The sequence below is a fragment of the Bactrocera latifrons genome, unplaced genomic scaffold, assembly GCF_001853355.1.
Source record: "Bactrocera latifrons isolate USDA-ARS-PBARC rearing strain unplaced genomic scaffold, ASM185335v1 scaffold_66, whole genome shotgun sequence".
Lineage (NCBI taxonomy): Eukaryota > Metazoa > Arthropoda > Insecta > Diptera > Tephritidae > Bactrocera > Bactrocera latifrons.
Window position 1 is genome coordinate 834,603 of NW_017537334.1, and position 16,018 is coordinate 850,620.

Sequence of the window (16,018 nt, forward strand, 5' to 3'; positions counted from 1 at the left end):
CGGCACCAACAACTTATATGGAATATCTGAACATATCGTAACTTTTCATTTGAAACCGAGCGTAAAATGAAAGGAAATCTCAAATTACGTTACGAACAAGTATATGAAACGGCCACCCGGCTTGGACGCAATAAGAGGCCTCGTATGAGTCTCACTCAGCTTTGGTAAAACAGAAAATCATATAATTTTTATTTAATTCCAATCTCACAATGCATAACAATAATTCGATAAATGCTTTCTAATACCTTATTGACTAGTAACGCCTCCAGTCCCTCTGTATCATTTTAACCTTTTTCAGTCGGCGTTTAAGATTTTGATCAATGATACGCCGAACTACTAATGTTTATTTATTCTTGAGCTTGTTATTATTCGAAATATTAAGGTTCTGAAATCAGATGCCCAGAGAGCATTAGAGAAAGTCGAGTAGAAAACCGTTTCGCCGTCGGTTCTGATGGTCGCTTTTCGACGACGGTCTTCACTACAATAAGATAGTGGTCCTAGTCGTTGTAAGATCCTTGGAACTTACGCACATCAAGAACACTGGAGACGTGTCTTCCATCTATCACAAAATGATCGATTTGGTTTTGACCTTTTTTATTTCTTGGATGGCGATAATGACAACCTTTACTTTTATGAGGACATTAACCAGCTGGGCATCGGCGCCTTCCCAACTAAGGAACTGGACATTCCAGGTGCATGCTCATAGTCCTTATAATGTTTGCTGTGGTCGTCAAGACCCCACGTCTTTCATTCGAGGCTGTTGTTTCTTTTCATTGGTTTCTATGTGGCGGGTCCAAGATCAGCTCGCAACCTCACTAGTCTAGGAAGTATAAAGCTTAATACAAATTTATACAGCGAGCCACTTGATTCAAGACCAACAGCCGTTCGCAGCCGCATGCAGACAGCAGATGCTGCAATTATCTTCATCGAACCCTTAAACTGAATACCTCAGAGCCTCATAGTAATCTCTTATATGACACACCTATTTCACTGTTCCTATTCACAAAAAATTGGAAGTTGGCGAATCGAACAAGCAATTGGCATGAATATGACATTCTGGCATAACCCCATTTCTTAGAAAAGCAAGCACTTATAACATTTTAATGCTATATCTTGAGACTACCATACGATTCAATTATATAACAGTGTTGTTGTTTTCATTTACCAATATTGGAAGCGTTTTAAAGAGGATAAAGTGGATTTTGCGCATCGATTCATCACTATGGATGAGATTTTTGTCCATCATAATGATCCTGAATCAAAACAGGAAACTAAAGAGTGATGTGAATCTGGTTGTTCGGCTTCGAAATCGGTTCGTATCCGGAAAATTGGCCAAGACGGTAATGTCATCAGTTTTTTGGGATGCGAGAGGAATTCTATTTGTGGATTACGTGCAAATTGGTAAAAAAATTCATCCTGAATATTACTGCAACCTTTGGAGCTGTTGAAGGAAAAAGATCGTGACAAAAGACCCGGCTTGCAGAAGAAAAAAATATTTTTTCATCAGGTCAATGCACCGTGTCAATAGAGCATTTTGACAAAGGCGCAAATCCATGAATTAAATTTTGAATTTTTGGAGCATACACCGTAGACACAAGATTTGGACTCAGCGACTTTCTCGCTGTTTCCAGAATTCAAAAAACTTATGCGTGGCAAGCGTTTTTCATCAAATGAAGAGGACATAACGGCTGTTGAAGCACAGATTGGAGCAAGTGTATTAATGTTCAGGGAGATTATATAGAATAATAAAGTGTATTTTGAGACATAAAATTGTGGTTTTCTTATCAAACAACAAAACTTATTGAACAATGTAATTTCCCACAAGAGAGTAGGTCTAAAAAGTACCGCACCAAAAATCCTTGTTAAATGGTTCCACCTAACAAAATCACTGGTAATAAAAAATAATCAAATAATCGAGCTAACCATTTCATTACTACCTTACCATACTTCTCAATATAGAACCAAGTAACGACCACATTAATTATAGTTAATACATATTTATGACTTCTCTTAACCTAACAAACTGATCTCACATAATATTATATTTGTATATTTTCAATATGATTATGCTCTAAAATAACATATTTTCGATTAAAGTGCACAACCGTTAAAACCCCTCCACCCCTCCCCTACACCTGCTGAGAGGCTCTGTCAGCACAAAATGAATACAAAGCACACAGGCATGATTTATTTACATTTTGTATGTGTGCGTGCTAAATATTTCGCTTGCAATTTGCCATTTTTGCCATTGACATAAATCAAAGGAGTTTTTATTTGGTCTAAACACGAACTTTGCCAATTTAATTAGGCGTCAGTTGTGGACTTTCGCAAAAATCACGCTGCCGTTCAGCCACTCTGCGCACTGAACAAGCACGAGTAGTTTATTTAATTTGTATTTACCACACGTTTGTGTATTGGATTCAAGAGCATTTTTCCTTAAATGCTCATTAGTGATTAGAACAGACTTTGCCGAAGGGTGGGAGCGGTAGGTATCGAGGGGTAACATTAATATATTCGAATACTCAATGCTTATAAATGATTTCGATTAATATACTTGTAAAAAGGTCATAAAGAAATTAATTGCAAACACTTACAAATACTTTTGTAAGTATTTGATTGTATATAAGCAAATATGTATGTAATTTGGGAATTAATTACTTAATAACTTAATTTTGTGTACGTTATTGACAGTATTTAATTACTTTCGTCATTACTAGTTTATCCAAGTAAATAAAAAATAAAATGTGGAATAAAATTACATAACCTCTTATGGCCATGGATAATGGCGGGCTGAATTTGAATTTGAGAGAGTTAAGATTACATTAAAATAGCACAGGCCAATTTAAGAGTCGTCGACCTGACAGAAGAATTAAATTCATATCAGTGTTTGTTAATGAATAATAAGGAATTTCGAGTGTTGATAAAAAGTGCAGCTGAAGCAAGAACTAGGCTTGATGTCGAGTTTTCGGACACTTCTCCTTCCTCTTTATTGGCGTAAACAAAGCTTACGCGATTATAGCCGAGGTCCTTCTACACTTGGTCCTTCCAACGGAGTGGAAGTCTTCCTCTTCCTCTGCTTCGCTCGGCGGGTACAGCTTCGAATACTTTCAGAGCTGGAGTGTTTTCGTCCATTCGGACAACATGACCTAGCCAGCGTAGGCGCCGTCTTTTAATTCACTGTCAATGTCGATGTCGTCGTATATTTCATATAGCTCATCGTTCCATCGAATGCGATATTCGCCATGGCCAACGCGCAAAGGATCATAAATATTTTGCTGAAGTTTTCTTTCGAAAACTCGCAACGTCGACTCATCAGTTTTTGTCATGGTCCAAGCTTCTGCACAGTGTAGCAGGACGGGAATTATGAGTGATTTATAGAGTTTGGTGTTTGTTCGTCGAGAGAGGACTTTGCCTACTCAGTCCGAAGTAGCACCGGTTTCAAGATAGACGAAATTGTTCAAAGTTATGACTATCAACAGTGACGTGAGAGCCAAGTCGCGAGTGTTTGTTTGATGACAGGAAATATTTCGTCTTGCCCTCGTTTACTGCCACACCCATTTGTTTTGCTTCCTTGTCCTTGTCTGGAGAAAGCAGAACTAACGCCGCGGGTGTTGAGGCCGATGATATTAATATCAGCAGGTTAAAGAAGTCGCACGATAGGGATTCGCCTTGTGTGAAACCTCGTTTGGTATCGAACGGCCCGGAGAGGTCTTCCCGAACCTGACGGAGCTTTAGTGTTGCTCAACTTCTATTTGCTAATTTTCATTGGGGGTATTTTTTTACGTGGCGGGTCCCAAACTCAGCGCACAACCCTATGCAGGGGATGTTTTACCTTCTCACTTTAGCCCGCCTTCAAACGGATATTCTGAGGCTACCCAGAGGATAATTGGTCAAAGACCGGAAGTCGTGAGCTGCTTGAGCCATATGTAAAGGAATTGTTTTTGGCCACTTACAAATGAATGGCGATCAGAGAACTTTTCTCACTTGCGTGAACTTCTACGCATGACTCCATCCATTTTCGTGTTTTCGGACACTGCCTCAGGAAAATTAACCATCAAGATTGGTATGCTAAGTTTAGACCTGGTGAAATGAGCACCGAAGACGACAGACTCATTGGCCGTCCAATGAGATTGTTACCGACGAAAACATCAAAAATGTCCACAAATAATTGTGGATCCAACGTAAAATCGAGATATCAAGTACCCTAAAGATATCAACTGAGCCTGTACATCACATCAATCAAGAATATTTGGCCATGAGAAAACTGCTCACGGGCTCCTTTTTGACCTAAGCCAACGACGAGTTGATGATTATTTATTTGATGTTCAAGCGTAATAAACCTGATTTTTGCGTCGCTATGTGACAATTTATGAAACATGGCTTTATCGTTTTAGTTCGAAATCTAATCGACAGTATCCGAGTGGTCTGCACACGATGAATCCGCTCCAAAGCGTGGAAAAATGCAACAGTCGGCTGGCAATATTATGATGTCTGTATTTTGGGATACACATGAACTAATGTTTATTGACTACCTTGAAAAAGGAAGGAATTTTTGTGAAAGTACATTCGATGCTATTATGTATAAAACTCTATTTCTTTTGCTTGGTCTCCGCGGGCACGCTTCCAGAAGTCCAGACGCTGTAACGATTTTCAAGCATAAAGCATTCCATGTTCGTACGAAGTTCATCATGTTGGCATGGACCATAGATTCACCAAACTTGTTTTTTAATAAATCGATCGTCCTATTTGAATCACACATTGTCTAAGTCCTTATCATCTGATTCGGGCCAAAAATATTTGGTTATAATTGAGCGGTAGCGATTCCCATTCATTGTAGGGTGTCGGTCTAGATCATCACGGCAGAAGTATGGCAGAATGACGCCGCCGGTCCATAACAGAAATGTTTTCGAACTTCCGGCTGACGCCATACATATAGCGTCAATCGTATATTTAAGCATGCAATATTGTGGTACTGTCCTAGTTCTGCATGTATCAAATAAGCACCACCATAACAAATATTTTGAATCACAATAGTGCCAGAAGGGATTGCAATGTGGATGTATAATAACCTCCCAACCAAGTTTTCGGAGCTTCTGGCGAGTTAATATCGCTATGTGCGGCCTATGGTTGTCCTGACCAAATACAATTCATCTCTTATTGCCCAAAGCTGGGTGATTGCTGGAAACGGTACACCTGTTCACAGTGCACAGTACACGCGCAGGTCCGCTTGGCTTGCGTTTTCGTTTCTTTTTCTTTCCGAAGAATAAGTGTGAACTATTTTTTCTTTGTAGATGTCCATACGTGATGTGTGCTCAAACAAAACTGAGTGAAGTAACCACATCACTGGCTGAGAAGCTTTTTTATACTATTGCAAGAGTAGTTTTCTTCACCTGACGGTTGATTGTATCACGTAACACTAATCTAGATATATTTATGTATATAGTGCTATAAAAGTGATCTCTGTAACTAAAAATCTGCCAGAAAAATACTTATTACAAAAATACCGCTGACCAGTATACAAGTGTAGGGGTAAAAACTATGTTATCCAGCCTTCCTGGGAAGCTTCTCGGTTGTCGGTACGCCGACATCGGACCATTATAGATATAGCTACAAACTGACAATCGGAAAAAAAGCTTGTATAGAAAACTTTTTTATTTAGCAATATATCTTCAAGAAACTTGACGTAAATTATTGTCTAAGTCAATTGTGCAATATCCGAAGAAATAGTTAAAATCGAACCACTTCAGCATATAACAGCCGTATAAGTTGAAATTTTAAGATCAAATTATTGTATGGAAAACTTATTTTTTTTATTCACTTTTTATTATTAACGAAATTTGAAGTGTTTTGAATTTTATTTAAAAACTAATAAAAACCAAAACTATTTTTACTATCCAGTTTTTTATGGTGTTTTTTGTTTATTGATATCCTAAGAATACAGAAAAAAAAAAATTACAAAAAAATATTAAAGATTAAAATAATTAAAGGGCGGAGAGACAGGTGTAAAAAAAAAAATGGCACATGCTGGTGACATTGCTCCTGTCTCTCCTAGTGGTCTGAAAAAAAAAATCAAAAATTCTTAATAAGTAAGTATGCTGTTATAGTCCCTATTTCAGGGAACACGGAAAAAAAAATTTTGAAAAATGGCGACTGCCTGAAAATAGAAATCATTTTTTACGCTTTTTTTTGAAATGCCTGAATTTTTTTAAAATATTAAAAATTAAGGACTAAGGATTATTTAAAGATGAAGGATAAAGCATTATATAAAGAAGGTTCACGCAAAATTTCAAATAAATCGGTTGTATAGAACTTGAGATAATGCCGGTGCCGTATGGAAAAAAGTAGTTTCGAGAAAGAGGCGTTTAAAAAAGTGAGTCTACCTACCTACCCTAGCGCGGTCACCTGCGTCACTAAAGTAACTGTAGCTCTTAAAATAATTTCAATTTTTAAAAATCCTTTGGAGGATATGTTCTTAAGGGTCTAAACTTTAAATATATAAAAAAAATTGTATTTTTCAAAATTCTAGAGTAGAATACCCCCTTATCTCCGAAAAAATTGTTCAGATCTTACTACTATATATATATAGCTATACTTAAAGCTGTCACACAAACTGCCCAACCAAAATCAAGAAAAAGCTTTTTTTACGCTTTTATGTTATAGGAAATGCAGCTGTGAAGCGCCTAAAACTTCGTTTCAACTAAAGTTAAAGTTTTCCTTGTTATATAATGTAATAATAATAAATTAGTATAATTGTAATGACAATTATTATTATTGCTATATTACGGTGTCATTTCTAGCGCTTTGCAACTTTATTACAACGCATAAATAAAGTGGACATAAACACCAATAATTTGTATTTAGAATTACACGAATATGCATTACCATCACCTGCAATAACAACAAGCCACATATATAATTGTCCACGATATTGTCGTAAGTCAATTGTCGTCTGTAATTTGTAATCATAAATCCGTAATAAAAATCCAACATTCAATGCATATTGATTGACTCAGCCGCTCATGCGCAACACACATATACAAATCGCTTACACACACACACACACACACACACCTTCTAATGATTAATTTTAATTCATGCACACTGGTTCGAAACACAGAAATGTACGTAGAGGCATTTTTATGATAATTCTGTAAAAGCAATTCGAAAGGTAAAACGTTTCTACACCTGTATTCATACATGGTTACTAACACCAACATATTTGTGCTTGGGTCTACGCTTGATGGCTACCGGGCATGTTCTTGTTAAGTCTGACCACTGTTTGCCGTCAACCAGTGCTTTTTCTGCTTTTCCCCGTTTACACCTCACACTAATCTTTCATTCGTGTTTATTTATTATTCTTATTAGTGACTCATGTTCACACGTGTGATTATTGCCATTTTATTGATACTTAATGTTATTCATTTCATTTTGTTCATTTAAGTTCTTTGCCGCTTGCAACATTGTTTAAATGTTTGCTGGAAACGTAACAAGTTAACAAGTAAGGAATGGCTATATTCGGGTGTAACCGAATATTCCATACTCTTGAAATATGCAGGATCAAAAATGGGAACATACCTACAGACAGTCAAATGTTAAAATATTTTGTACAAGAATTCAACATGCATTATTCGATGAAATCGCAAATGAATTACTATCAAATTTGTTGCATTATTACGTTATATAATAGGTCCATAGGCTCAATTAGTTTTAAAAGTATATTTTACTTAAGGCACTATGCCAGTGTGACGCATGACGGTTTTCGTGAACTTTTTTTTTAGAAAAAGTACGTGGTTGAATATTTCGAAGTTCTTTGAACGTAATAAGGTATATTTTCAGCTATATTTTAAGATTTTTCTTTTATAAAAATGTTGATAAATAACGAAGTTTTGGGCTTAATTTGGCTTAAAATGGCGTAATTTTGAAAAAATATCGGTTTTTTAGGAAAAAAATTGTCGTTTTTTAATGCCAAATTGACAATTTTCAATCAATCAAAAAGATCGTATGTCATGGTTTAGTAAATATATTCAAAAATACTCACTTTTAATTTGAAGTCGATCAGTCAATTTCTCTTTGAGTTATTATGCCAGCAATTTTGAAAAATGACGTTTCGAGAAAAACGCGTTTAAAGTTTCACTTATATATTACTAGCTGACCCCGCAGCCGTTGTCCTGCGTGAAATTATCTGTTTTGAAATGAAAAGAAAATTAAATTTATCATTTCATTTTTTTTCAATGTAACGCAGCTTGTTTAACAACATTTTTTGGTTTCTGTTCCGGTGTACAGAAAAGATGATTTTCCATTTCGGGAGCACGCCACGTATATCTGGCCGTGTGAAAAACATACAATTTCCAAATTTATGCCACACACTATGCGACTATCTTTGTGTCCTGTTGATTGTCATCTCAAATGCAATGTTCACTAGAGACGGAATACGTTTGAACTGAAATGGCCAATTGTTAGAACTCAAAGGAATTCTTAGAATCAAGCATTCTGCCCCTTGTGTTCGAAAGGTGTGTCATAATCAGTCGGGTTTCGTTACACAGTTTCAAAATTTTGTCCAAAGAATTTAGAAATTCCACTGGATAATTCTCGGCGTCGTCTTCATTGTCAAGACGATCGATCGATTTGTATGAGCGCAAGTCTCCTGGAATTTGACTTTGAATCTTCCAGTTTAAGTCAACAGCATCGCTATTTTTGGCAGCTAAAATTGCGCGTGCACTCAAGAAATCTTAGTTACGATAATTTGGCCAATGTCCGAATATTCGTGATGAGTTCATTTTTCATGAATTGATAAATGGCAGATGGAATTGATGTCAAACCACCGGAAGTATCAACCAAAATTGACCCATTTCCAATTTTTAACGAAGACGATGTAAAATATCTTCGGAAATGTCATTTTTATCCCAAAAAAAAAAAAATTAAGTTGCAAAAACTTTGGTTGTTCATTATTTGCGGGAAGTAAGGAACCAATCCTGTGATACATCTATCCTTGGACGGTAAAAGTAGGTGAAAATCCAGGCATTACGACCTCCTTATCTACACCAAATGACGTCATCTGAAAGCAAGAATATACTTCCTAATCCTGCTTAAAAACCTGCGCGATTCGTTACTGTCGTATAAAAGTAAACATTTAAAAGGTTCCTCTGGCTCGCCAAGTAATGGAATTTTAACTTCTCCACCAGAACAGCACATACCTGGAGTTTCTTCTTTCCATTTCAGTGCTTCACAATATCTGCATTTTTTTCCATTGTCTCAATGATAACCAATCGGTGATCAATATAGTCGATCAAAGGGTCATACTCAAAAGCGGTACCATTAAATGCCTCCCACGTACTCATTGAAAACGAGCGTCTTCTTTCTGCCTGCCGTTCAGCTTTTAAAAGACGTCGTCTTTGTGAGTCTTCGTCAGTCTCTGCCGCAATCAATTGCGCGTGACGCTCGGCATCTATAACGCGACGTGTCTGAGTCTGTTCCACTGTCTCAGAAACTCTTTGAGATGCGTGGCGTTCAGCATCCAGGGTCTGACGGGCCTGAGTCTGCGTAAACGTCTCAGAAGCCCTTTGAGATGCGTGGAGCTCAGCATCTAAAGTCCTACGGGCTTGAGTCTGTGTAGAAGCTCTTTGAGTCGTATAACGCTGAGAATCTAACATCTGACGTGTCTGAGTCTGCTCTTCAGATTCTTGGCTTCTAGCAACTTTTGCAGTTCGAACTCTACTAGAACTACGACTTAGATTGGATTTACGTTTGTGTGATATATCGAAAACAATAATTCAAGATTTTCCATATCGGTAGTTTTAAAAACGACAACGTAAGACAATTTTTTATAAAAACTTCGATAAAACAAACCTTTTTACTTAAAACCTGAATATCCCAACCAATCAATAACGTATTAAACCTAAACAACTACGCACCTGACAAACCTTTTATACCTAAAACCACATCCTGATGTGGGCTAAATAACACTTAACCTACACACGAATTGAGAATTAACAAATGAAAGCGACTGCAAAAATAAATAATAGTACTACGTATCTGTGTAAAAATAGAGATATGAATGATTGGTTAAGGAAATACCTACATCTTACCTTAACTACCTAATAATAAAAATCTAAGTACTATCTATTTTCTAACTAAATTTCATCAAAATCCGTTCAGCCGTTTAGGCGTGAAAGAGTAACAGACAGATAGTGTTACTTTCGCATTTATAATATTAATATAATATGGATATGTACCCAAAAACTATTCAAGATGCGACCTTCCCGATTTCACGGGATATTTAGGAAAATATAAGCTATCGAAAAAGCAAATAAAAAAAAAATTTTTTTTGAAAGTGTCACACTGGTAACCCCTTAACTTCAGACTTTCACTTATTTTCGGCATTAAACCAAAGTTTTTTCAATATTATGCGTTCAGTTAATTTTACTATATATTGACCAATATACACGGTATAAAGCCAACCGGAAGTTTTAAAATCTTTAATTAGATATACAGCTGTTGCCAGCTAATTAGAAACGCCACATAGTTTAAAGTAAATGATGTTATTTTAAAATACATCACTTATTTTTACATTTTACTCATTTTATTGAAACTTTCGTTAAACTTAAATTCAAATAGTAAAAATTTTAATTAAAAATCCTTTTTTTAAGATTTTAACAAAATAAGTGGAATAAACGATTTCAGTGCGACAGCTAATTATAAACGAAAGTATTTTAAAGCAAAAAACACTGTTAAAAAATTTAAAAAATTGCTTTCAGTTAATATTTTGTTACTTAACGCTTTTATTTTAAAATTGCTTCACATCGATTGCGAATTGGTGTTATAAGACTTTGATAGCGCACCACTATTGTCGCTTGCCATGCCGTCCTAATTTCAACAAAAAGGACATCCATATTTGTGATATTTTCCTACAGCTCTTTTTACATCATCGCAGATTTGTTTTCTTCAGTCCACTTCAAAACGTTCTTGGAATTTTCAACCAAAAACTTTTCTGTCAATATTCCCGTATGCCTTTTTTTTTTTTTTGTTGCATATTTTCCTTACAACAGGCAAATTCCTCCTTAGCCCATGTAGAAGAACGTTTTCTAGAATGTCGACGTATTTCTCTTTACTTAAAATTCCATCAATCATATGGAGCGGACCTACATCATTCTAGAAAAAATATTACTGCACCATGATTGATCTACCACCAAGCTTAACAGCGTGTAAGTTTATAGCGAGTATGAAATTCTTGAAAGATTCGTCGACGAACATACCTTCGGCCATCAGGATCTACGTGATTAATTTCGGTTACATCGCTCCAAACAATATATTGTCATTAATTCGTTGTTCAATATCAATAAGAGTTGGAAAAGTCTAAGCGTCGTTTCTACGAATTTTAGTCAGAAGTGTGTTCCTGTGTGCTGCCCTGCCGTGAAGTCCAACTTCGGTCAAACGCCGAGAAATTTTTTTTTTTTTTTTTGGATATTTGGATATTATATTCGTCTTGTGTTTTATGTAGAATGCCAGTGGAACTATTTTCTTGGGTTTCTTCGGCCAGTTGTAGTAATTCAGCGGTCGAAGTTTTTAAGATTTTTTCTCTGCGTGTAACATTGGAAATTGTTGTTTTAAAATACTGCATATGCTTACAGACATTCAAAACAAAATTTTTTGAGCATTAACCTGATTCAAAACTTCTTAATACGCCTTTCCAAACATACGAAGGTCAAAAATGTAAGTGTAAGTGTAGGGCTGGCATACAGCTCCAAGGAACGTTTCTAATTAGCTGTCAACAGCTGTTTATATAGGAGATAGGTGTAGTATTAACCCATTTTATCTATTTTTGGCATTACAACATTTTATTAACAGAAGAGTGAACTGTGAGTTTCATCAAGATACCTCACATACCATCGACAATATACCATACATACAAGTAAATGGAGTAAAGTCTGCTTTGTGTTTGAAACCGTGATATTTGGTATGAAGGGGCTAAGTCAAACCTTCCACTGATTTTATCAATTCTAAGCACAAAGATGCACCGTTAAGAGAAAAAACGTTCATTCAATTTAATTAAGATAATTTACATATTGGCCAATGTACATTGGGACAAAATGGGTGCTTTAAATTCCCCTCGTAAATGATATTTCAAAACAATGTACTTTGCTAAGTTGATAGGACTGTCTTTAATTACTGTACCAATGATATGAGAGGGGTCTGGCAACGAGTTTGTTTACGATGGCAAAAAATATCGAATAAAGAATTTGTCTCAAAAATTTTCATAAAATTTCTTATGCGGAATCTTGCGAAATTTTAAAAATGCTTACGGTGATTCAGACCTTCAAAGACGGCCGAGAGATCGTTGAAGACATGCCTTGCTCTGAACGACTTTCGACGTCTTTATCTGATGAAAATATTAAAAAGTGAGGGATGTGGTGCTTGAAAATCGCTATTGTTAAAGAGTTGGCAGGAGAGCTCGATATCTCCCCCAAATCGGTTTGAATGATTTTGGTGGATATTTTGTCTGAAAAAGCTGAATTATTTTTGTAAAGAGTACCGTAAGCAGTTCTCTTTCGACATGCTTGAATGTGCGAACTCCGATCCCACATTCATGGAGAGCCTTAAAATTGCTGATGAGACATATCTTTATGAATTTGACATGCAAGCAAGTCAACAATCATCGAAAGAAAGGGAAAAACGAGCCAAAGCAAACCACGCCAATGCCACTCAGAAATCAAGGTGACGTTCAGTTTGTTTCGACATTCGTGGTTTGGTGCATAATGAATTTGTTCCGGTCAATAAGGAGTTTTATTCGGAGGTATTGGGAGGCCTTTTCGTGAGAACATCCGTCGAAAGTGGCTGGAATTGTGAAAGAACATATCATAGATTTTTCACGTTGATGATGCATCATCACATGGAGCCACGATAGTTATCGAATTTAAAGCCAAAAACGTGACATTTTTTGTTCACCAAACTATTTCCACTCCGTGGAACCTGTTTTCAGTCGATCAAGAGATAAATCAAAATTCGCCTAAAGAGCTGAAGGTCTCCCAAAAAGTGCTTAAATTTCGTGAAAAGTGTTTCACTGACAGGAAAAATCGTTGACGTCAGTGCATTACATCTTGTGGGGATTACTTTAAAAGCGTAAAATATATATTGATGAATATTATAAAATTATGTGGCTTACATTTGCTTGCTTGCAATATTTTTCTGAGTATTGATCCACACCAATTTTTTGAGTGTAAGTCATCAATAAGAATATAATTTCTCTGTCTTTCGAAGCTAGCCTTTCTCTTTCGAAATTGAGCTTTAATTGCAATATGCAAGTTACTGAGAAAGTAAAAATATGGCACTTTCTTCGTATTTCAATGCTGTATAAAATTTGTATATAACAGATGCTATAAGAGGTCAAAGTTGGATATTCCAAAAAATAGAAAACGTATATGTATATCAAAAATACCGGAGCAACTTTGAAATTATTTGCAAATTCCAAAGAATGCCAAAAATTACTGGCTTAAAACTTCCCGGCCGACAATATGTTTTCAGGCACTGTGGAAAAGTCAAAGGAAGTTCAAAAGACAACAACTGCTGATTGAACTCAGGTCCGCTCAGAGTATGCAACTCTCTTTCAGTCTCAACATGCTCATTTCATAGTGCTATTTTATATAAAAGAAATAATATTCGCAGGAATAAGAAGTCATTCGTTTAAATTTTTCATACATGATTTTTATTATTTTTTTTGTGATTTCTTTTTCTTTGTTTCATTATTTAATTATATCTTTTAAATTACTTTACTTAAATTTTGTCACATTTTTCACCACACTTTTGCATTTGTGATTGCCATTAAATTTAATATTAATCAATAATAATAATAATAATGATTTTCACTTACACGGTATTTCACATTTCATATTTCTTGAATTACATTAAATTTTTTCTTTAATTTTTAATTTTACTCCTAAATTTAATTTAATTTTTTAATAATAGATTTTCGACTTTTTAACTATCAATATGGCCAATTACACTTATACATACATATAGCGTATTAATTACATACAAGTTTACAGTTATGTGCATAATTAATACGCACACACACTGCCTTAGAATAATGTACAGACACAGCTATTTTAGCTTTGCGCAATATTTTAATGCATACAGTTATTTAAATTAGTAAAATATTTATTTTTTTAATTGGCGGAAAATTTTCATAAGTTAATTACAACTAAAAATGCTATAAATAAATAATACTAAATTTGCAAAACATTAAATTAAAGTTGGGGATAAACAAAAATTATGTATTACTTATCAGTTTTTGTTCTGACTTAAAGGAAAAATAATTTCTATTTACAAAAATATTGTTTTTTTTTTTATTAAATTTGAAATTTTAAGAATTGTAGAAAAGTCCACCTGAATTGAAAAACAATTTGCAGTGCCTTTCTATACGTTTTTTATTTATTTACAAATTTTATTTTAGTTACTTTTTCTATTGAAATATATTTTCTAAATTTATTTTGCTTTAAAAACTAGTTATTTACCACTTAAGCGTTTTTTACGCTAAAAATAGTTTTTACAAGACTTACACTTTTTCGCCTTTTCTTCGTTTTACTCATATTTTTCCGTTTTTGATTTGCTTAGTAACTGATTTTTGACTTTTTTCAACACAATCTTAGCATAAATTAACATATTTATAGCAATTTTTAAATTATGCATATTTTTACTAATTTTTATTTTTAGTTTTCTTGCTCTTCTTATTTAGTGCAGTTTTAATTTCTTCATTTTCTATCACTCTACCCACAGTTTAGTGTTTTCTTCATTATTCTTTATTTTAAATTAATTTTTACATATTTTCTTAAATATGAATATTTTTAGTTTTTCCTATTTTTATATCCATTTATATCCATTTATTTACATTTGCTTATTTTTCTAATTTTAGTTTTGTTAAAATGTGTTTATTTTTTTTTTTGCAATTTGAAATTGCAGTGCGTTAACAAATGTTGCTTTGTTGCTGTGTTTTTACAATATAAAATTTTTACTTCTAGTTTCTTGGACGTTTATTTGCTCTTTGCCGAACTTTCGTTACAGAGCTTTCATCAATTTTTCAGTTTGGCGCTGTTAAGTTTTGTTTTTGTAGCTTAAATTTTGTAAAGTAAATTTATTTTTGTATTACTTGTTAATTTAGAAAAATAACAAATTAAAATGAAGTTCAAAAATCTTTTAAAGAAAAATTTAGCAGAAAGCTTTCACACAGCTTTCGGTAGAATCGTATTTTCGTATTTAGCGGTGCGTCAACAAAAACGAAGTAACCTTTTTATTTTTGAGTGTTTCCATTTTTGAAAGCAGAAAAGTAATATGTTTTGATGAAACGAAAGATTTTATGAGCTTTTTGTGAAAGTGAAAGCTTCAATGCTTTAAGTGTTTTGCTTTAGCTGAGGGAGTTTTCATAAATTTGAAAGGCCAATGAAACTTTAATTTGAAAAAGAAAAAAAAAACAACAAATTGAAAGCTTTATTGAGCTTTGCGAGTTTTCATTCTAAATTGTTATTTTGACGAAACAGAAGCTTTTTATTTTTTATGAGCTTTTTATGAAAGTGAAAGATTCAATGCCTTAGAAAGCTTTTTCTTTAAAGCTTTTACTTTAAGTGCTTTTTTAGCTGAGAAAGTTTTCATAAGTTTGAAGAGCCAATAAAACTTTAATTTGAAAAAAAAAAAACATTTGAAAGCATTATTGCGCTTTAGAGCTTTTATTCCAAAATGTTTATTTTAAAGAGGTTTCTTGGGAGACTCGGAACTGGATTGCGCTTGTGTTCGTGTTTATTTACATACAAACTTATATTTTGATAAATATTGTGTATATTAACCTTATACATATGTATAGTTAGCACTATTTAACGTAAGCTATTAAAAGGTACTAAATAAATAAGAATTGCACGCGATGCTGAATAGCTAAAATTCCACTAATTATTATTAACCTTTTGCAAATGGAAATAAGTTATATGTACTCAAACAAAAAAAAAAAAAGGAAATAATAAAATAAAAATTACATGAA